Source organism: Manduca sexta, chromosome 7 (genome assembly GCF_014839805.1).
Source record: "Manduca sexta isolate Smith_Timp_Sample1 chromosome 7, JHU_Msex_v1.0, whole genome shotgun sequence".
NCBI lineage: Eukaryota > Metazoa > Arthropoda > Insecta > Lepidoptera > Sphingidae > Manduca > Manduca sexta.
In genome coordinates, this window is record NC_051121.1 from 11,246,862 (window position 1) to 11,270,746 (window position 23,885).

Genomic DNA, 23,885 nt, shown 5'->3' on the forward strand with positions numbered 1-23,885 from the left:
GGTACTGGATAATGTTCGTTGTACTCGAGCTGTGAACTTGTAAGAGATTCCATTCTCGGGTAGCTAAATTTTGTTTTGTTTTGACAAAACACTACTTGGTGCACAAAGTCGTGCAAGTGACAAGATCGAACATAAACAGTAACAACACTACCAAATTTGATTTACCAGGCTATGCGTGGCATTGTTACTGCGCTTGTTCCCTGAGACTGATCTATAGCAACATAATCCTCAGTAAATAAATAATATACACAGGCTGCAGTGTCCATCATATTGTGCGAATAGCACAATGTTGCCTAGCGACAAAATTAGACATTATGCTATGATTTAATAAACATTTATTTGCTAGAAAGTGGCTACAGTGTTGAAATAAAATGATTTTTCGGGTTTTAACGCGGTATTTTATATGAAAATTTTCTTTGCCTTTTTCTGGAGATATACCGCGATAAAATCCATAAAATAGTTTTATATCTATATCTAACATTCGCGTCAACATAAGTATCTAACCATAGGTGGTTATAGTACATAAGTAGAACAATATAAAATGAGAATCACACTGTAATTATTACCTACACAATCTCGCTAGAGAACTAAATAAACAATACTCCATTTCCCTTCATTTCGCTCCGAGATATCCTTGAAACAATATTAGCTTATTTATAGTATAAACCTTGCATAAGTTGCAGGTACCCTTCGATCTGTAAATAATATTTTGACCTACTTTACCGCGATCTAATTCCACAAGTCTTCATTGCACAAATGTTTAGAACATTGAAGCAATGCCGCTAAAGCCACGACCGTCTGGTCCGCGGCCGACATACTTACCAAATCGTAGGTATGTCCGTATATGTACAGTATGTGCACACCCACGCCGTTTACCTTCGAAGGAGTAGGCAGATGTACCACTAATGCGCCTAATTTACGTCGAGTGTATTCCGACCCATGATGTGATAGGGAGCGAGCACATCGCCATATCGGGCACAAATTCCAGACTCCGGGTTGATATTGAGCAGAAAAATATTACTATATATCCTATATTATATTTTCATTATACTTCCTTATATATTATTTATAAAGGTTATAATCACCCGCTAATCTAGCGGCAGTGTATTTAGTTTGCAAAATTAGAAGTTGGAAATTAAATTCTCAAGGCAATATTAGTGTGAGTTTTTTATTGCCCGTAAGTAGTCACCGCAAGGACAGCTTCTTATTATAAAAAGAATTTTTAGCAACGGAAGCATGACTTCAATAAACACATATTTTATACAAATAGTATTTATTCCGAGTTAATTATGTATTAGTTTACTCAATAAAATCACAAGGAAATTTAATCATTTTTCCGTGTGGCCCGCGCTCACTTAAGGACCTATACAGACGCCATATGTTACACGCGCTGAAAACGCGCGTCAACGTACAATAAAGCGCTGCAATCAGTACTGCGTACACACGATATTAAAGCTGCTGCAGTTACTGCATACATTTATATACAATATTGCATTGAAGAAAGAAAGAAAACACATTTATTTGTCACAGCTTACAACATATATGACGTACACTCCTACTAACAATTTAAAATAAAAAGCAAAACAAGGAGATGAGGGAGCCCGTACGCCGCGTCGTCGCTGTGACATGTAGCTGACCTCTCAGCAAAAAATGTTGAGCTGTACCGCGAATCATAGCACAATGCTGATTTTCAGTGGTCACCTTGAAGACGCGCGTAGAGCGTACCAAAGACCCATGTCATCGCGTTAACGCCGTGTGCGTACACCCTTACAACCTCAGTCCGAAACGAATCGTTATTTTACGGCTTTCTATTTACCGTTCTCGAGTCTAGCTTAGTTTATTTTTCTCTAGATTAAATACGGCCGGAGCTCATACAGTTTTTATGAGCGAGGTAGCCGCGGGATTCCAAATGAGATGAAACGTTCCGAATTAAGTTTATAAATGTGGTGGGTGTTATCTAGTTTGTTTATTGACTTTGTTCTATTTCTTGTTATGAAGGTGGGTTTGTGCCGCTCTTTGGATATCCTACTAATATTATAAATGCGAAAGTTTGTGAGGATGGATGTATGGATGTTTGTTCCTCTTTCACGAAAAAACTACTGAACGGATTTGGATGACACTTTATAGTAATATTGGTTATACATCAGAATAACAAATAGGCTACAATTTATAATATTTTTGTGTAATTTGGTCAAAATATAAGGATAAATATCAAGTAAGTCGAAAAAAGAATTATCCCAGAAAGCTAGTATTTCATACATCGTTGAATGTATATTTTTACTTCATACAGTAAATCCTGGATTAACAATTAAACTAACATTGTCCTGGGAAAGGCACTGTATAATTTTAATTTTTGCACATAATTGTAAAGACTATAAAAGAATGTTCTAGAAATTGTTATTGATAGCGGTAGAATATTGTAATATGGAACTAGTTTACGCTATTTGGTCCCAGATTTAATTCCTAAGTTAGGCAATTCAATAAGAAACACCTATTAGAATACTAGGTGACCCTTCATAAGTAAAACAGTAAGATATGAAAAGAGCTAACACTGAAGTTCTTTAACAGCTTTCCGAACTGGTGGTAGAGGAATATTTACAGTATCTAAATAAGATTTAATATTTAATGAATTCAAATAAAAAAATTCATTTCATTTTATTTCTCAGCGACACAGATAATTAAACAACCTTTTATTCATTACATTAAAAAGTTTTAATTAATATGTATTCAGATACGGAACCGCTATCATTAGATCTAAAGGCGTTATTAATAAATATTAAGCAACTTTACAACTTTTTCTGTTGGCTAAGGAAGGCTCATTTTAACTTGTTACACACTTCAAATTTGTCTACCGTGTCTCATTACGCGAATAATTTATAATTTCCCCTCTGCTTTCGAAGGTAATGGTTTGTGAAGTCGGGTTATTAGGTTTTTTAAAAGAGTATTAAGGTGGGTCGTGAGACTATAAGCTGCAGTCTAGGTGCGGCAGTGGCCTAGGAGTGGCATATTTTAAAGTAATCGGGGTCTTTTATTGTCTTTGCACAAATAAGACATTCAGACAATGACTTGTACAGGTTTTTTTAAGTATTGCTTGGGATATTTTTTTTTTCTACGCACACAATAAAATTATCTGTTGGTTGGTTGTATACTCTTTATTAGACTGCACTCATAATATCAACTTAATATTACACATTATATGACTTATATACTAAGTACACAGAAAATCTCACTGTACCTGATCGTAAATGGAGTTGGGTCCAATAGAATGTCGACTGACGAGACATGATTACCCCTCGACAGTCGAGACAATTATGCCGGCCTGTTGGAACCGGATATATACAGGCTGATCCCGGAACGCGACACTTAAATGGGCCACTATGGCAGGTTTTAACATCTCATGTACGAATCGCTATACGGGCGAATATAAAATATATCCTACTACAAACAAAATTAGATTATTATTAGATGTTTCACTAGCAAATCCATCACACTCGCTGTTTTATTAGACGCGTGCCTTTAAGGGTAGGTAGCTCCGTAAACCTAAGACAAATATTTCACACTCCTGTCTGCCCTGTCATAAGTTTTGCTAATATTATATCCTAATAAAGTAAATCAGATGCCGGCCAATGCAATACAAAACATAACCCCAACAAAGTATTATATAAAGCGAAATAGGTACCTCGCAAACAATCTAGTACGAAATGGAAACTTCTAGAATGCTACACTTCGAAGTCGGACTCAGATCGATTGTATTGTGTGCTATATAGAAGTTATATTCGTGTGACAGCGTTCTAATCTCATATAGCTCCCTCAATGGCTACTGTGTCGTCTTTTTGTATTGCAATTTGTTGTTAAGAATTGACAACAGCCAATATGCGCTTGTGAGAAATGTGATTCTTAGAGTTTAGTTTTGAGGTAATTCTTGAGATTTGCTCGTGAACAAATTCCTTGATATTCTTTAGCTTGTATACTACATTTTATATTAGGATTTATTCTCACTCTATTTAATTAAAGCAACGGTCCGTGCGAAGTTTCCTTGAAAACAAGTAATCAGAATTAATGAGGTAATCATTGGTAATGTAAAATTCTATTAGTGAAGAATTTCTAGAATCGGTTAGGTTTTAAAGTGATTACCAGATACAATGGGTTTGACGAATTCGGATCAATCAGACAGAAGTAACAAAGAACAAATCAAAAACATATATGTCACCTTAATCCTCGAAGTACTAGGCGGAGTTACAACCAGAGCACCCACTTTTGACACCAAAATGATCTGATAGGGAGCCATATAATCGCCTGAACAGGAAATAATTCCAAACTTCGAGTTGATGCGGACCAGAAAAACCCAATGTCACATTGAAGTAACAATAAAACGGGGACAAATACCAAAATCCACCCGACACGTACCAGAAAAAACAAATATCACTGAAGTAACAAGAATAACGGGTTATGATGACGATCGTGTAGTCCAAGGTTATTTCGATATTGTTCATACTGGTGACACTGTAAGGCCTTAAACGAACCCTAACTTTGTTTATAATCAGAATCTAGGTAACAATTACGTAACTAAACACCAAGTTCCAAGTACTTCAATCCACTTAGTGCAATCCATCTAACAGCAGTCTAAATCTTACTTTAACGCCTGTTTACTTATGTATAGTAAGAGCTCTGCGGAAGGCAGCTAAACCTCCACGGTTCTTGGAGCTCATTTTCATCCACTATGAGCTGTGCAACTCTTTTGTAATTCTATGTTTAGACTATTAAGTTCTGGCTGCAATATTGAGCAAGAACTCTACACTAGCGGCAGTATTTCTTTACGTCTATACCAATGCGAGTCGCTGCAAGTTTTACAAGTATCAAAATTTGCAGAATTCAGCTTAATGTGATTGTTTACATGGTAAATGTGTGCGGAAGTCGACTCCTGCAACTTTTCTTGCTAAGCTAAACCTCGCTTAACTTAATAATCATTAAGTTACTCGACTCATCAGTCGAGTCGCTTGCCAAATGAAAAGAAACAGGAGCATCCGAAACAGATACAGCCTTCGAGAACTATGAATCATAAAGCATTGCGTTCATACTGAATCATAAGTTATCTCATAATATCCAGTGATTATCCGTAATAGCTGACGAAAAAACTTTTGACGTCATTCTGGAATGCGAAGGCATAGTTGCACTACGGGATGAAAGCTTCTGCACATCGGGATTGCTTCGAGAGTCCTGTGGAGAAACTAAGAAGAGTTTCTGGGCGGAGTCAATCTGGCGAAATTTTAGTTGGCATCCACGTCGCACACAATGTCCTGATCTTCTACAGGCTAAGTGTGAGAAAAAGTGCTCAAAGCCGACGGCCAATGATCAATCCAGTGATTAATAGCAATAATGGCATTGTAATGAAACTATTTTTCGGATTTTATCGCGGTTTTTTATATAATAATTTTCTCCCGACGTTTCGAAGACTTTGTAGCCTTCATGGTTACGAGGGACCGATGTCTTGGTCGTCCAAAGAGTCAAAGTTACAACACCTACCTACATTGAACAATTCTACAAATTTTTTAGCGGTTGACGTTCCGATCTACGCAGAATTTGCTCACAGTTGACATTCTGCAGTCTTCAAAACATCGGGGAAAAATATAAAAAGCCGCAATAAAATCCAAAAAAAATGTTTTATTTAGGTCCAATTAAATATAAGAAATCATTAAGCAATAACGTCCTTCAAACGAGAACTGATATTTTTTACCCAAACGTTGTGGGCGTGGAAATGCTGTTGAGTTGATAAATGGACGTATTCCAACAGAAGCGTATTTGTTAATGAGAGTAATAAAACTAATTAGGCACAACAATTATGCGACAACATTGGTTGCTAATAATTCTCACATTAACATGTATTTCAATAATTATCTAGCTGAATAAGTTTAATTACAATTTTATGGCGTAGGAAAATTGTTAATCTGACGTTTGTGGTCTTTACCAAATTTATGATGCTAACCTGAGAGGTAAATTAGGGAAGGCCTGAGTTCAGTAGTGGACTTCATGAGAATTTTAGAGGTTTAAAAATCTTTAGGGAAGGGATATGTTGAGCAGTGGTACAACCAGATGTTTGGATGATACTGTCAAAGTAACGGTGTCACCTGGTCTGGTCCTGGTCAATAGCCTATTTGGTAGTGGAACGGACTGTTAATACGAATGTTCGCTGGTTCAAAACCAAGGCATGCACCTATAACTTTTCTAAAGCTATGTGTATATTCATTGTGAACTATCGCTTGCTTTAACGGTGAAGGAAAATATCGTGAGGAAACCTGCATACCTGAGAAATTCTCTATATAGGAATTTTCGAGTGTGTGTGAAATCTGCCCATCCGCACTAGGTCAGCGTGGTGGACTAACGCCTAGTCCCTCTCAATAGTAGAAGAGGCCCGTGCCCAGGTGTGGAACAGCACATAATACAGGGCTAATGTTATTATTAAAAGAATTCACACAAGGGGAGCCTGGATTTATACCTAGTTGAAAATAAGTTGACCAACGAAATAGTCTTGTTTTACGTTAGAAAATATAACAAGATCGGTATACTTTGGAGGTACACTAGCTGATCCCAATTAAGATTAAGTAGTCAATAAAGTGTGACGACTCAAGAGAAAGTCGAGGCGCGGGCACGTTGTAGTCACTTCAAAAGTGTGAATTTCTAATTTCCTATCATAGAACTATAGTTATAAAAGCGATATCCAAGAGTATTGGAGTCAAGAGCGCGGCGTCGACGACACTATTCTGCCGCGTAATTTATTCGTGATTCGTGACATAACATAAGCTCACGGCTGAGTCTCCGAGAGGGTGGTTGTACATGCAACTCACGTATATTTGAAGCTTATTTCCATCCCAAAGATTAAGAAATCTTGTCGTGGTCAGCCTGATCGTTTTTAATGTAGGGTACGCAATGTGCGTTGCCCGTGTCACAGAAGCGATTAGGCCTAATTCGAATCGACTTCAAAAAAATGAGGAAGTTCTCATTTCGGCGGTAGTTATTAATTTTTATGTTTATTACCTCAGGACTTTTCACTGGGTGAACCGATTTTGATAATTCTTTTTTTATTTGAAAACTGGTGCTTCCCGTATGGTCCCATATATGTTGTTGGAACTTTGACTTGGAAGAAATATCAGAAAACTCTTAAAATTATGTCCTTAACTATGTTGTCAATGTATATACTGATTTTTACTAACACAAAAAAGCAAAAACTAAAAAGCAGTTTAATTTTTTGTAACTCAGCGACCCTTTCTAACTTTAAACACATATCAGGTATTGAATGGCGCCAGACCGTAACCAAAAACCATACATGTTGCTTATTCCCTGTTGAGAAGCGAACCAAGGACCTATCATACCAAAATGTATTGTAGTCTGGGCCATGAAACTTAAAATCATATTGGAGAATAATTCCAATCAAATGTCTTTAAATGCTCTCAAAATTATTACCCAAGTTGGATATCAAACTTGCGGCAGATTCTATAATATAGGTACTATGTATGTTTAGAACGAGGGTTGCTATTCAACCCAAAGGATGTTTGAATAAAAGGGAAATTAATGACCCACTCCCACCTCTAACGCATTACGTCTCCAAATACAGATGAATATAAGACCTTGAGGTGGAAATGCTTACTGATTTTAACTATAATTAAATTTAGACATAAAGTTAATGAAGCACCCGTTACGTTCATTTATTGATGTCACATCACTAGTCAATAGTTTATCGTTGGTATGACTTTTTTGTCGCAACACTAGTTGTTCAATAGTTGTCTTTGACGGTAGTTTCTGATATGGACGGGCATTCGAATACGAACTGTCGGCAAGGAAACAAATAGCGAAGTGTGCTAGAATAAAGTGATTTCAATCAATTGTGTTTATTCTTGCAAATTCCTTCTGAGCGTATTACACACCCATTCAATAAATTTAGGTTGCGTTTGAATAATCATTAACAAAAAATATATTACGCTTTTATGCTTGAAGGGCAGGTAGCAGTGGAGGGTGAAATTTACGAATATCCTTGAAGGGCCGGCAGCAGTGGAGGGTAAAAATTACGAAAGGGAATCCGATACAACATTTATTTAAGTACTAATATGAATGTGGTCGCCCAATCGTTCCAATTATAATTTGATTTTCAAAAATTAAGAAAGAGTAGCCGGTGGGAATCGGGTTATATGGATCTTTGTTACTGGTAGGTAGAATAATTTAACCTCCTGGTGGTAGTGTTACTGTTTCTGGGAAGTTAGGTCGATTACTTTAAGGCAGTTGCTTGCTGCTTACGTCTTTCATTTTATAAAAAAAAGCCTGGTTTTGAGTACACCGACAGATGCCCTAATTGTTTTTAGATTCCTTCTGACCTTCATTATAGTTCATGATAGTGTGACCACTGAAGTTTTTTTTCGAATTATCAAATCCGAATGAGTAACACTTTGCCTTACGACGCACCCTGTATTACGTAAGATAGGGTTGTCAGAACATATGAGTATACAGGGTCATTTTGAATTTGGGTTAATAAATGAAGCCATATACTAGTCTTGAAAATAACACTTTAATAAGTTATTCTATCTATAGATGTAAAAAAAGTGTACTTAAGTGTTGAACAAAATAAATATCAGTCAGAAATACACTTACACACATTTTCGCACTTGAGGTGTTATAATAAAAGACTCTAGTTAGTTAGTGCTTTATTTGAGACTGTCCACCTCTGCGTGACCGATGTGTAGGCAGGCACGAACACAACAATACCGACATTACAGCACTAAAATATTAAATGATCAAAAAATCACAAAACTAAAACCGGCATCTTTGGCGAAAATATATGCTATTCAATTATGATTTTTAATTATTTAATTTTCACAATATTAAAGAGGTAAAGACGAATATGTGTTTTTATTTAATAACTCGACGTAAAAATGACTTGGTTTAGCAAAAAACACACAATGTAGGATTTCAGCGTACAATTAAAATTTAAAAAAGTTAATAACTCTTCTTGGTAGGAGTGGGTAATAACATTTCATGCTTAATATTATTATACTCATGTAGGTAACAGTAATAACGATGCACTGTTATTCACTTTGGCATGATATATTTTTTTTCCTTTTTTGTGTTTTATATAGAACTTTCTGTTTTTTGTAGAGAAAGAATAGTTATACCGGATTCATCGGACCCAGCATTAAGCCGCCTGTAAATATGCTAGATCGTGCTACAAAGACACATTATATGGAAATTGTAAATGTCAAATTAAAAAAAAAAAGCCAGAATTATGGTTGTTGGGCAGCTGACTTCGAATTACATAATAAAACTACGAGACATGTCAAGTTTTTCTCTGGCAACCCTATATGCAGACATAATACATTTTTGTATCGAGGCCTTGTATTGTCCAAAAGGCGTCCGGGCCCGCAATGCGGCTCTGCATTAATATTTTACTTATCCTGCGACACACGGACACCAAGTGCCGCCAACGATTCCTCCAACGATATATTGGCGTCATAAATTGTTATTATGAACAGGACGGGGTAGCGTTCGCACTTAATTTTTATGATGATGGTTAAATTAATTGGAAATGCGGTAAAGATTTAACGATAAGTAGAATCAAAGATAGGTAATCGATCAGATAAGTAAGCAAATGGTAAGTCGTCGGATAACCAAACGAATTATGGATAGGTTTTTGATTTTTTAAAGATATATTATATGTTATAAAAATGCAGAGGATTTAATGGTTATACGGTAATTTAAACCATATTAATTAATATCAATCTGGCATTTTATAACATTATTATGTAATAAGCCAAATATGTCTACAGCAATCTAAAATACTTATAACATCTCTAATAATTATGGTACTATCATAAAGATTCTTTATACCTGCTTCTGTGAACCATTTGAACTCGATCAAGTCGTCTCATTTAAGTTAAGCATTATTGCAGTGTGCCTTTACTTTCATTCTTACAAAATACTCTAATAAATTTATTGACAAAATACTGGTGGTTTTACACATCCGTATGTTAAAAGGATTTGCTTTATTTGTCGTTTCAAAGAACAAACCAATTTGCCACTTTGATATTTTCATCTTAGGGCACAATTAGAACTAGTCAGAAGTTATTTTGATAATTTAGATCTTCTCTTGGTTCAGTTTATAAAGTAATTATATTTAATTGTGTTAAGGGTTTTAAAGGCCTTTATGTGTGCAACATGGGCGCCGCCAAGAATAATTTTAAGGAGGTACATTTGCGTCTACACACTATGAGTAGGTACTAGATAATATCAATAAATTTATATATTTCTTTTCAATAAAAATCGCGCGGGTATTTGCATATGCTAAAATATAAAACCTCTGTGGTCAATACATCCATTTTCATTCAGTTATTTTTATTGTGATTTGTTCCGGACAGGGAGGTGCATGTACACCCCTTTCACCCCCTCCCGGCGCCCATGGTGTCCGAAGAACTTTATGCCGACCATCCGATTAGTTAGTATTACTTTTTCTCGATAGGCAGTACTTTGTCTGTGCTCCTAGCACTGCCGACATCTATGAGCAACGGTAACCACTTACCATGAGGTGGACCGTTAGCTAGTCTGTCTTCGGCTGCAATAAAAAAAAAACAGAAGTTTTTTTTTAATATAATATGGTTAAGAGGATACATATTATGGGACATTAAAGGGAATTGGAGCACGATAGTGACAGAAAGAGATGGAATGACAAAAAGTGGGAAACAACACATTAGATGGGAAGAGAAAATCAAACAGAAATCAAACTAAAGGAGATAGACAACAATGGAAACAGTTAGAGGAGGCCTTTGCTTTGGAATAATTTTAAATTTATTATATTTAGTGAATATTGTATTGTCGTTCGGTTTGTCTGAGATAAAAAGCTATATCATTATTTTTAATTCTCTTTATTTTGAAAGTATTATTTTTTTACTACATTTTAATATATATCTTAAAAATATTAATGCATATAAAAAAAAGGGAATCATCCTCCGATAGCGAAACCAAACCACGCGAATCCAAACCATCAACTTGCGGAATCGAATTTACACTCCTTTGTATAAACTGACCTACTTGAAAACTTCCATTCATCGATTATAATAAACAGCGCATGCTTAATTGTAACCATTAGTAATATTAAAAATTGTCTAGCCATTACTAGCCATTACGTATTGTCTCTAGGGAAGAATATAGGGACATTTGAATAAAAAACTGTTTACAAGTACGTAAAATATATGTTGGATGTGTAATATTACTTGTCTATTGACGTATCGTAACTTAACACGTTGCAAATGTGATGAAATTAATATGCACTATTAACTATATAATATAATTTTTTATCTCCACGATCGGACATTAATTTAAAATGTCCGTTATTATAAGTGGTTTTAATTGTAATTTAGAAATAATAATATTTTTTTGACGTTTTGACGTATCATAAGTGGAACTTTGTTCGCCTATGTGATAAATAAAGTATTTCATTTATAAATACGTGGTTGAAAACTCATTACCTATTATTTTTATTACTGTCACAATATTTATTTATTATTTCTTTATTTCGAACAAATTCCAGCTAACCTTAAAGTTAATGGATAAATAAGTGGCAAAAATGTTGAGCTTAGATTGATTAAAAGAATAATTTTAGACCCCTCCATTTATAATAAAAATAAGAAAAAAAAACTTGGCAAAGTAACTTAAAAATAACTTCATTGATTGTTACTGAATAAAAATATTTAACATCTAATTCATATAGCTAACGCATTTTTAGTTCCATTAATTATTTAGTTCATGCAAAAAACTACCTTCTAACGATTTGGTTTTAAATTTGCGATAGGCTTTTGGTGTAGGTATACACTGAATGTATGAAGTTTAATCTCATAGTTTAAACTTAGTTCAATGAATATTTTACAGTGACTTTTTCAAATCACCTCACCTTTCCGTAATCCCTTTTGTTTCTATAAAGCACGACGCATCCTTGTATAGATGATGTCATCCTTTTATAGAATTATATGTCTTTATGGGCGGTAAAGATAAAACATCAGGTGACTTAGCTCACTTATATCATAAAAACATGTTAGGGAAAAAAGCAACAAAACAGAATTTCATTACAAAATCAGACTACTCGACACGCAAAAGAAATTTATATTTTTTTGTTGCAGATCCTACACAGCCGTGTGTAACTAAGTAGGAGCAGATTAAAACGTAAGTACCCAGTGATTAAATCTACTTGAGTTTAAAACAAAACAATTTACGTGTTGCCTTCTTAACTACTGAACGTTTTGCGGTAAACCAGCTGCCACTAATGGTTTCGGCGAATTTACTGCAATTGCATTGTTAATGACGCATAGAGATGGTTTTATTCAGCTTTGATGAAATGACAATTTACTGAAATGACAGTTTGAGGAAATTTTGCCAATTCACGAGTCAATTTTGAGTTTTTTATGGTTTAAGGTTTATCAGATTTGGCTGCTTCGATGGCGTAGTTGTTAAGCGTACCCTGTATGATTACCACTATCACGCTGAGGTCCAGGTTTCGAATCCCGGATCAGTCCAAAAAATAATTTCGACTGAGTTTTTCCAACTAAAAAAAAAACTCAGTCGCAGCTCGGAGTCAGGAAGTTGGGTGTGTGATACCCGCGTGCCTTGGAAAGCACATGAAGCCGTTGGACCTGCGCCTGATCTCTCTCCGGACATGTCGGTTGTCATCTCACCGGACTATGAGAGTGAAGGAACAGAGAGTGCACCTGTGAATTTCGCACACACTTGTACCCTATAATTTCTCCTGTGCACCTGACTAATCTCTGTAGAGATTGGCCGTCATGGCCGAAATTCGGTTTGGAGGGATTCTTTCATTCATCATAAGACAAAAAGTAGGAACCTGGGAAGTGGGAAGGTCATTTAAGCTTCCGCATATCTCAAGAATCTCTTGTAGTAATAACCAACAGGTATATTCAATCTCTGGACAAATAGCAGGAAAAGACCAATATACATGTCAGGGGCGAAGGGTCCATATATCTTGATTGCCGGCTTCCCTTTCGTGATTTATATAGAATCTAATTATCTTTGAACGATTAGCAAACCGTATTTATACATTATTGCCTATATATTGTGTAGGCTTCTTTTTCGGAAAATTTCAACCTTCGCCATTGATACATGTTCAGTCAGCCACATAAGTAGCCCAATAAACTCAAGCCTTTAAAATCCGTCTACAAATTACTTTCAATTTCTTTTTAATCAAAAATAAAGTAAACCCTTTGAAGTTATTTTTAGTAAAGAAACAAATTGTTATGGACAAAAGTTTAAATGCGATTAAAAAGTTTGGATTTGTTCAGCTCCTTTTGTGGTTGGGTACATCGTAGCTAGCAAACATAAAGGAATTTGAGTTCAACTTACTGGTTATGAAAAAAATAATAAAAAAAGCCCACCGTCCAGATTCTAAACAAATGGTTTTATTCACGGTTGTGTAGGCAGAGGTACAACAGTGCCCTATTACTCCAAGAGTGTTCCGTCCTATGATGTGACAGAGGACAAGCCTATTGCCATATCGTGCACAAATCTCAGACTCTGAGCTAATACTGAGCAAAAAATCCGATATCCATTCGATCTGATTCATCCAGATCTTAGATGATGTAATCTTAATTTTTCTCATAACCTTACTTTAGTCGCTTATTGATTAACCTATTTTATTTTGGCACAGCAAAGTGACTGCAATGTCTCTGATTGTAAGCGCGATGCCGTCCAGACAAAGTATGGAAAGACAATAGATGACTCTTTTTTATTGCTTTGAATGACGAGATTAGCTTGTCGTTCGTCTAATGGTAAGCGATGCGACCGCTCATAAACCGTATAAACACCATCCAACACCTTGAATTACAAAGTATTGTTTGGTACTCCACTGCGCTCGCTATCCTGAGACATGAGATGTTAAGTCTTATTATATCCAGTAGTTACACTGGTTACAATGTCCTCCAAACCGGAACACAACTGTGACTACACACAGCTGCTTGGCGGCAGAAATAAACATTGCAGTGGTACATACCCAAGCGGACTCTCACATATGAGAAACCCACCATCTCGTGCTATACGACACAATCATACCGGTTTCCAAATCTTATCGCCACTTCGTAATTCTGAAGGGGATTTCTATATCTAAAAGTATAGAGATGATATATTTCTATGAGGGCCATTACTTGATAAGTGTCTATAAATAATTTTTAATGGAATTTAGAAGATTGGAATGGTTTTTATGAAGACGTATATGGCCGAATACAATATATTCGAAATGTTGAAAGAAATTGGCATCGTTAATATTACGAAGGGATAAAGTTTATAAGTTGGTAGGTATGTGATAACCTTTGAAAACATTAGTGAGATTATAAAAATGTTTTGGCTTTAGGAAGCAAGTGTTTATTGAATAGCTTTTCATCTCAAAAGTAAACGACGGCAGAGCTGCGGGAAAAACCTAGTGTTTAAAATAACTATGTTTTTATGAAGAAATTTGAGATAGTTATGTCGGCCTGATCCAGATATACACAGAGACGTCCCACAATACGACAATTACATGAGCCAACATGTCGAGGTTTACCTTATATACGACGGATCTCTAGATAAAAATATCCTTTTAAATAAGACTGGATTACTATTCAATGAACAAGTTTTATTCCTAACCTAACGAGAACCCTCTCCAGAACGTATTATTTTTACAGCACGGCTCATTTACGACTGGCATTAGAGAAAGCATTAAATGTAATGGAGACCCTTGCAGGTACCGCTGTAATCAATATAAAAACCTTTTCACACACTTTTTAGGTTAACTGTATTGTTTTAGGTGTTTTCCGGGTGTCTTACACATGTCTTTATTGTTTAAAGGGTAGGCTGAAACATGACAATGTCTTTCGCTAGGAAAAATAATGTATTGTAGAAAGAGGTGTGCTAATTTTTAAATATCTTCTATGTTTGGTGTTATTGACAAGTCCGAACATGTAAACATATATAAACTTACGTATTTTATCCCAGAAGAGGTTGACACTTTTACAATAAGGGCGCACAATTTTTGCCATCACATGTAATTTCACAGGTCCCAATAACAAATTTATATAATTTAGTCACCTACACATATTTAAGGCACCCTCAGTTTTACACAAGTTCAAAACTAAATTATCAAGCGTGAAAAGATGATAGATTGGAGCATTTACTTGTAACATAATCTCAAACTTTCGCCATTTTAAAATTTTATGGAATTGCATTTCGAAAACGACGCTTGATGTTTAGTTACTACCTGATTTTAAAACCAACGAGCTAATACGTGTAACATTTTATCGAGCAGTCACGAGCGCGGGTGATGCGGAGTGAGGTATGCAAAGCAAAAAGATATGTTACGAGTCAATGGTGACACGCCTTGAGCATTACATCGAACATAGTGTCCAGCATTCGCAAGAAACCTTTTATGGTAATTCTTTTGGAAACTGAACTTTTGCCTATATTGTAACATTGTTAAGAACGTTACATAAAATTGTTATACAGGGTCATTTTAACATTGCGTTTCTAAATGGAGCCACATACTCGTCTTCACCTTTGCTGACATTGTGCCAAAAAACATCCATTAATAACGAATATTTTCACCAAGAATCTTGGTTTTACTTTTCTGATCTTTTGATAATTTTGTAATTTCATAGAAGTATAGCGTGTGCGTGAGTGTATTTCTGACTGAAAGTATGATATTGCCGCTGCGACGAATTCTCTTAGAATAGTCATAGTGGCAGTAGGGCCCGCAAAATTAAAATTACTTTTTATTAATATTTATTTTGTTTGGAACTTACTTTTTATTTTACATCTACGGCTCAAGTAACTTATTGTAAATTGTTATTCCCATGATAAGTATATGGTTTCATATAGTAACGCAATGTCAAAATTACCCTATATAATAGTGGAATCTATACTCACCTTAAAAGACTAGCAATAAGTAATATTTACAACTAGGCGTGTTTGTGGCGTGTGTAAAGTCCGTTAATATGCGGAAACCTGGCAGTTCCACGGTCTTAATGTGAAGAGTTTGAGCAAATTATAAGTTTACCGTAATGTACGCGAGTTATCTTAATGGTGTTTGAAATTGATTTTTTGTTGGGAGTTAATGTGTTTTTATAGTTTCTATTCGTCACTGATTAACACTTTCGTTACTCAGTGGTTATTGTAGTTTTATTGACATTTTATGGCGAGGTTTAGTTCAAGGTTATATATCAATAGCCTGACTGATATTTTACATTGACAAAAACAAAAAAGAAAATTAATGCATATTGTATCTTAATAGCGTAGTTGTATTGCGTACATGGTATTGAAGTTTAAATGTGTGCGTGTTATACAGAGGTATAACACGATAGGCAGAGGCCTATCCCTGTCCTGGGTAGAAGTCGTGTACTTATTTTATTTCAGACAAAACAGGCTACGTTCGAGTAGATACTCGACTCGATACTACTATAGACACGGTTTTGCAAATAACGTTTTGAATTTAATTTCCTGTTAATCTACTTTTAAGCATATCTCGCAATTTATTTACATTATAAACATAACAATATTTACCGTAAATCTTTAATAATTAAGTAAAATACCATGTTAATCTTTAAATATGACTCGCATAGGACAGGCTTAGTCTAGTGTGGGAGTCACTGTTAACTAAATTATAACTCGTCTAAATATTCTTTTGGTAAAATAAATATATTTCATTTAATTTCAAACATTATAACCTAGAACTTATTATAGAAAGATGTTTAGTAATTAAGAAATATTTACTTATGTTTTAGAACTCTTAAATTATTATGTTCCAAGCGTCTATGATTATATAAAGAATTTTCTGATGAAAATTAGTCGACAAATTTATAAACAATATATCAGGATTCGATGTTGGATTGGATAGGATGTTTTACAACCACGAGCTCCATTTATCGTTATCTCGTCTGTCTTAAGTTTTATGATAATTACGATTGAAGTTAGGACGTAAAATGTTTTACTAAATCTAGATCTGAATAGTAATTGAATTACTAAAGTGTCATTAAAGTATTCATTGTTACAGAAAATTTAATAAGACGAAGTTAAGACGTTTATATCAAATAGATTTGAAGACGTACCGTTCTGATTGTGTTCTCAATAATTATGGAAATGTGCGAAATGTTATTACAGTTTAATAATGAAATAATATTTATTTTTATATCTGATGTGGCGTACTGTGTTATATGTTTAATTGGTCGATCTGTTCAGTAGTGGACATCCTGCGGTTGATGATAATGATGTACTGTGTTTAATGAGTAGTTTATATTATTTCGGTAGTTTCTGGGTTTGATCCTGGATAATATTTTGTGTTTTGCTAAAGCAATTCAAATCCGAAACTGAAACTTTGAACGGGATTCGTAAGGTATGCTGCCGGTAGTAAAAAGTAAGCTAATTCCTATCAGAAATTCGTTTAACAATATATATCAATGGATATGATAATAATTACTATAATTTTTGTTATATTAAGCAAATCTATCTATCTTGCTCAGTGCCGCAAGGCCTTCTATGACTTGTTAGGTCTTTTGTCATACATTGACAATGTTCATATATCTTGAAAAATCTGTTTAGGAAAGGTACTTTGTTCACTAAATATTTCTTCACGATTAACAATACATAATTCGAACAAAATTTCATATATAATATATAAACAAAAAACCCAAAGCAGTGACACAAACTCTACGGACACATTTCAAAACAAACGCGTATTCAATAACAGAATTCAAGTGAATTCTTTACTATGGATAGTGTAACGCGTTGTGACGTAACACAGAGTACGATATATACGTACGATTTTACAATACGTTTTTGATCGTAGTGTATAGTGAGAAATTGTATTTGATAACTCTAGGATCTAGTGTATTACTAATAGTCCACTGCTCCGTCCGTATAAAATACTTATACCGAAACAAAGTGTGCCTTTGTAGGATGTTTACGCGAATGTTAGACATTGAAATAAAACTATTTTGCGGATTTTATCGCGATTTTTATATTATAATTTTCTTCCGAAGTTTCGAAGACTTTTACATTATTACTTGACTTTACATTATTATGTATATTTAATAGTTTTATTTCAAAGTTGTTTTATAATTAAATATATAGTTTATTCGTGTGTTCATCCAAAGCCGCAGTATCTGCATTTACTATAACATATAACAAACTTATTCAAAATATTTTTATATTCGAAAACCAGTTCCGATAAATCGTACCGATATCGTAACGTGTGTAGCGGCTCACACGGCGGGTAGTTGGACATAACTCCAAATCCTCGGGCCGTTTGCTTCCAGATAGAACTGAAATTGCATCTTTGATCGACAGTTGAGATGTTCGGAACGCTCGGATATGTATTGACGATGTTTGTATCTGAAAACTGGAGATATTTGACGTGCTATAGCGTTGTATCGCGCTTGGGGGAGGTAGGGGACTTCGATTCAATGTATTATTAGTCACAGAGTATGTTCAAATAGTCATTGGTTGGTTAAAATTCTTGTATTTACTGGTCGTAGGTCTCTCATATGTGAGAGTCCGCCTGGGTAGGTACTACTGGAGTGTCTTTTTCTGCCGCCAAGCAGCGTGTTGTCACTGTTGTGTTCCGATTTGAAGGACATTGTAGCCAGTGTAACTAGATATAAGAAGACTGAACATCTCATGTCTCAGGATGGCCAGCGCAGTGGAATACCATATAATACTTTGTAATTCAAGGTGATGGTGTTTCTACTATTTTGTGGTCGTATCGCTTACCATCAGTCGAAAAGCAAGCTCATCTCGTCATTCAACGGAATAACAAAAAAAAATCGGATACGTCATAATCATAATCGTAGATAATAAATTTGAACTCATATTAAGAACAATTTAAAGTATAAAATTATTAGAAGCGATGATTTACTCTTGCCGCTCGCTCACAGGCGTTACTTCGAGTGTCGACCATTCATATTATATACCAATAAGCTGTAATCCAACTCCGCACTACACTATGTATGTAATATAATTCCGATATCAGCCGATATTCAATTGATATCCGATATTATATTATAAAGGTGTTATTCCGTACATTGCAGATCGCAATAGACGTGTTTATGCGAATATTTTATTAGATAACAAATGTTTTGTAGTTGGTAGCATATTTCCTACTGTAATCACGGAGCGTATCCAAGACTCTTTTCTACAATCGTTAATAGAAAATAAAAAAAAAAATAATAACATATCCGATAAGTCTATCGCTTCCATATGTCAAACATTTTTTTCTATTGACTTTAACGATAAAATGGTGTCTTGTTTGAAACAACTGAGTGTGTAAGTCCAATAAGAAATAAGAATTAGTGTATTGTCAATGCTAATACAGAAACTGATTGACGAGTAGGCCATTTGGCAAGTGTTATGATTGTCTTTACACAGAATCCACATTACTCGAAACTATCAAATCGAATTGACGCCTGTGAGCGAGCGGCAAGAGTAAATCATCTCTTTAAATCATTTTTATACTTTAAATTGTTCTTAATAACATGTGTTCAAATTTATTATCTACGATTATGATTATAACGTGTCCGATTTTTTTTATTACTTTGTACGACGAGACGAGCCCGCCGTTCGCCTGATGGTAAATACCATCCTAATGAAATACCATCCAACACTTTGAATTACAAAGTGTTGTTTGGTATTCCACTGCGCTCGCCATCCTGAGACATGAGATGTTAAGTCTCACTATGTCCAGTTACACCGGCTACAATGTCCTTCAAACCGGAACACAACAGTGACTACACACTGCTTATAGTACTCAAGCTATATTAACATCTGCGCGTATAAAACAGCACCTTAACTCCAGCTCTACAATTGAGGTAGACACCATTCCATCCTATTAATAAATTCAAAGGCTTAATTTAACCGGATAGGCTTTTCGTGTGTAATCTGTGCCGCCGTTAATTGACCTCTTTGTTTCTATTCAGTTAAGATAATTATATCAGCACTTCCTGGAGGACTCTTCACGGGATTTATCGGAAACGGAAATTGTTTAATTGCTCGAGAAATTTGTTGAGAGGTATTGATTGCGTCTGCGGACGTCGCTCTGGTTTTGTGCTGGGAACTGTTTTTAGTTGTTTGTGATTTGGAGCTTTGTTTTTTTTAGTTCTACTTAAAGTAAGTTTTGTTTCGGGGTTAATGTTGTGAAATTATATTTTGAGATGTAAAAGTATATTGTTCAATTTGGAATACTTGGATCTGATATATATACCCACTGTTTATATATCTACATACATACATTCAGTGTCACGTCTCTATCCCATAGGGTAGGGCAGAGACTATGGAATGCCACTTTACAGGATATTTCTTATAATTATTTTGCTTCGTCCATGTACATCAATATTTTCATGCATACCCGCCGGTTCAGGGTACTTTTTTTATCTCTAATTCAATTCAATTGGAATTATTGGAATCCGCAATTGTCAAATAGGTATAACATTGTTATTAGGTATATAATGGTGGACTCTGTAAGACACGGCAATACAAAAGAGAGGTAGAAACTTTTTCTTAATAAAATATAATATTATTATAAGGGTTTTAGATGCATTGACATATAATTTTTTTGTGGAATGTATTAGTCTAATTTTTATTTGTATGTAAGTATTTAAATTAAATAAATTTTGCCTAACTTCTAATTTAAGTTAAATTTAATTTAATTCTTAATAATGTATTCTGTATTATGAAGTTATTAATTAGAGCATTAAAGGTTTACAGTTCGTCGTTAAAGACGTAAGATATAGAATAATAGCATTTATATTTGATATTTTTTTTTGGAGACCTATATTATTTTTTGTTTTATTGGTTATTTTTTTTAAAGAATTTGTTATATACTTTTATGGCTATAAAGTAAGGGCTAGAACAATACATGCGTAATCTTGAGGCATTTGTGGTCAATTTGACAAAGTATGATGTCTTAGTGTTTTGAAAAGAAATCGAGGTATTCTCTTACGAATTTATAGATAAAAAAATAATAATAATAAAATAAGCTCATAACCTCTCCCATTATCTGAAGTTATCACTTCTGATGCAAGACAGAATATTTGACATTAAATTCTCGTAAAATACATTTTGTCATAGTCAAAAAAATCACGTCGTAGATCATTCTTTATGAAAGCTTCAGGTCATTTCGGGGAGCTTTTTATGCCGTAACATGAATATATTACTTCTTAAATATGTCCCGTCTAACGATAAGTGATTATTACCGCTCGTAAAGTTAACCCTTGCAGTGACTTGATATTTGGACTTTCACAGCGGTTTGGTATTATTCATTTTTATTCTTATTTTTAACGTCATAAGTGTTACAATGGCTTGGTGAAGGGTTATTTTACTTTTTATTTTTGAAGCTAGGGTATTTTATAAGGCGCGAATTTCATTTTTTTTTATATTTCGGACGAGACGAGTTAGTTACGCGCCTGATAGTTAAGGCCTTGATTAACCCTAAACAGTAGCAATACTGACTAGAACTTTTAATCATAAAACTCTTCATGGCATTCGCACGTCATCCAAAAACATATGTTAAATGTCATAGTGAGATGACTCAAGCGCATACACGTTACGACGGTCGCAAGGACCCCTAATTGGGATAAATTTCATCATTTACCGATATTTTTATAAGCGTGTGTACACCAAGCATTCATAGTCGATCAATCATTTCTGGACCGTGATATAAATCACCCGTCCTGGTATTAAGGGAACTGAAAGCCAAGGAAACAGTAGATCGGCATCTTATTATAAATAAACAGTCCGCCTGCCTTGGTGGCGTAGTCGTACTGCATGCGCGGTATGGCAGCGCCTTGAGGTCCTGGGTTCGAATCCCGGGTCGGGCAAAAGTGATATTTGGGATTTTTTACTCCGTATCAGTCCGGAGTCTGGAGTTTTTACCCAATATGGTGACAGGCTCGCCCCCTATCACATCATGGGACGGAACACACTTGGCGAAAAGTGTGTGCCCTGGCTGCACTACTGCATACCCCTTCGGAGATAAATGCGTGATGTGTGTTTTGTTTTTATAATACAGTCCGTACGACCATCTCAATGTGTATGCCCTTTTATAGTGATCGCGCCTTGATGATACTAAAATATAACTCTTCGTTGCAGTCAGGTAAGAAAAGTGGGTAGCGGTCATTTGAAGCCAATAAGGCGATTGTTAGCTTCACTTCAAAATGGATGACGTTTGTCGGAATTTCAATTTGTGGGCGTAAATATTTAAAGTCATCTGAACAGGACTGGATTTGGGGATTACAACGTTTTGGTGGGTGTATCATATATCTTAAGTGAGTAGATGGAACGATTTTAAGGTTTACTCCAATAATATTAAGGTAGCTTATTATTTCCACATCATAAATATCATCCTTAAACTGAACGTAGCAGGCACAAAACATTCCGAAAATGTTACCCAATAACGAACTTGCAAATCCCCTACAATCCACATCATCATTCCCCATTTGTGTAAAACAATTTAACGTAAAACATGCAGTATCCCAAATCCACATACAAAATAATAGGGCCCGTGAAATTTACATATATTTTCTTATTGGGCTTCCTTGCGTCGATTTGGCAGCGGGCCCAGCGGCCCCGGCCGGCGTGCCTCGGGCCGGGCCTGTCTTGTACCGTCAGGCGAACAAGTAAATTTATTCCCCACGAGATACAGATTGTTATTGATCTTTCAATATGTTCGCCTTGTTTGCGTGAACTAATTTTGGTTCGATTGACCTATTGGTATGGAGATGAAAAAAGTTGTACGTTTTATTATTGTTATTGTGAGTTTATTTATTTATTATTTTCTTTTTATTGTTTTGAATGAATAGACGGGCTTGCCTTTCGCTTAATGGTAAGCGATACGACCGCCTATAAACAGTAGAAACACCATCCAACACCTTGAATTACAAAGTATTGTTTGGTATTCCACTGCGCTCGCCATCCTGAGACATGAGATGTTAAGTCTTATTATGTCCAGTAGTTACACTGGCTAAAACGTTCATCAAACTGGAACACAGCAGTGACTACACACTGCTGCTTGGCCGCAGAAATCATTATGATAAAGTTTTATAGATCGATATATAGATGGATAGAGTACTGGTAGTAGATATTTTGTATGCGAGAGCCCATTTGAGTCGATACTAATTATTCTTTTCTTTGTATTGTTTTGTTGGCATTTTGTTTGCTTGTAATTGGTTGCAACTTATGTTAAACTACTCCGTAGGTTTTATATTTTTGTAGAATTGCTACAACTAAGCAAATCTAAATAAATAGTATGTCTATTTCATCCGCCAAGCAATATTGTGCTAATACAGTTCGTTCCGGTTTAAACTATATTGTAGCTACAGTAATTACAGGCCATTATGATTTATGAGACTTAACATCTAACACCTCAGGGGCTTTATTCTCTATCCCGCACGTTATTTTAACAAGCACGTAACACAACGCATCATGTTAAGGACTATAGAAATTTGGCTTACAGAATACCATTCCACGCACATTTCTCGAAGATAACATGACACGGCCGCGTTACGCGTTTACACTATCATACAGAATAAGGGCCCAGGGCAACAAGTATTGCTAACCATTTGTCGGTAATCGTGTTGTTTACCATCAGGCGAACGGCTGTCGTCACTTATGAAAAAATAGTAATATTAAAAATATTTTGGCTACATTTCAATGCAGTAGACCTAATGTAAACAACCGACAACGTGTCAATTTGTGATATATCGTAGCCGCAATCAGGCCCCAGAGCGGTAACACATTGCTTCACTGGCAAAAGCGTTGGCAACTCTGCTACTACCTATATCTCAAACAACTTGCTAGTCTGGGCGAATCGTTAGGAATGTTTGACTGCC

At 35.2% G+C, this 23,885-nt stretch overlaps 1 protein-coding gene across 2 annotated transcripts in view; it reads left to right on the forward strand.

Moving 5' to 3' along the window:
* Positions 1-23,885, forward strand: part of LOC115449426 — a 278,936-nt gene that overhangs the window by 37,818 nt on the left and 217,233 nt on the right. For both annotated transcript variants that reach the window (XM_030177242.2, XM_030177243.2), the window contains exon 2: positions 12,153-12,195. The gene's annotated coding sequence lies outside the window, so the exon portion shown is untranslated. The remainder of the gene's footprint in view (positions 1-12,152; positions 12,196-23,885) is intronic.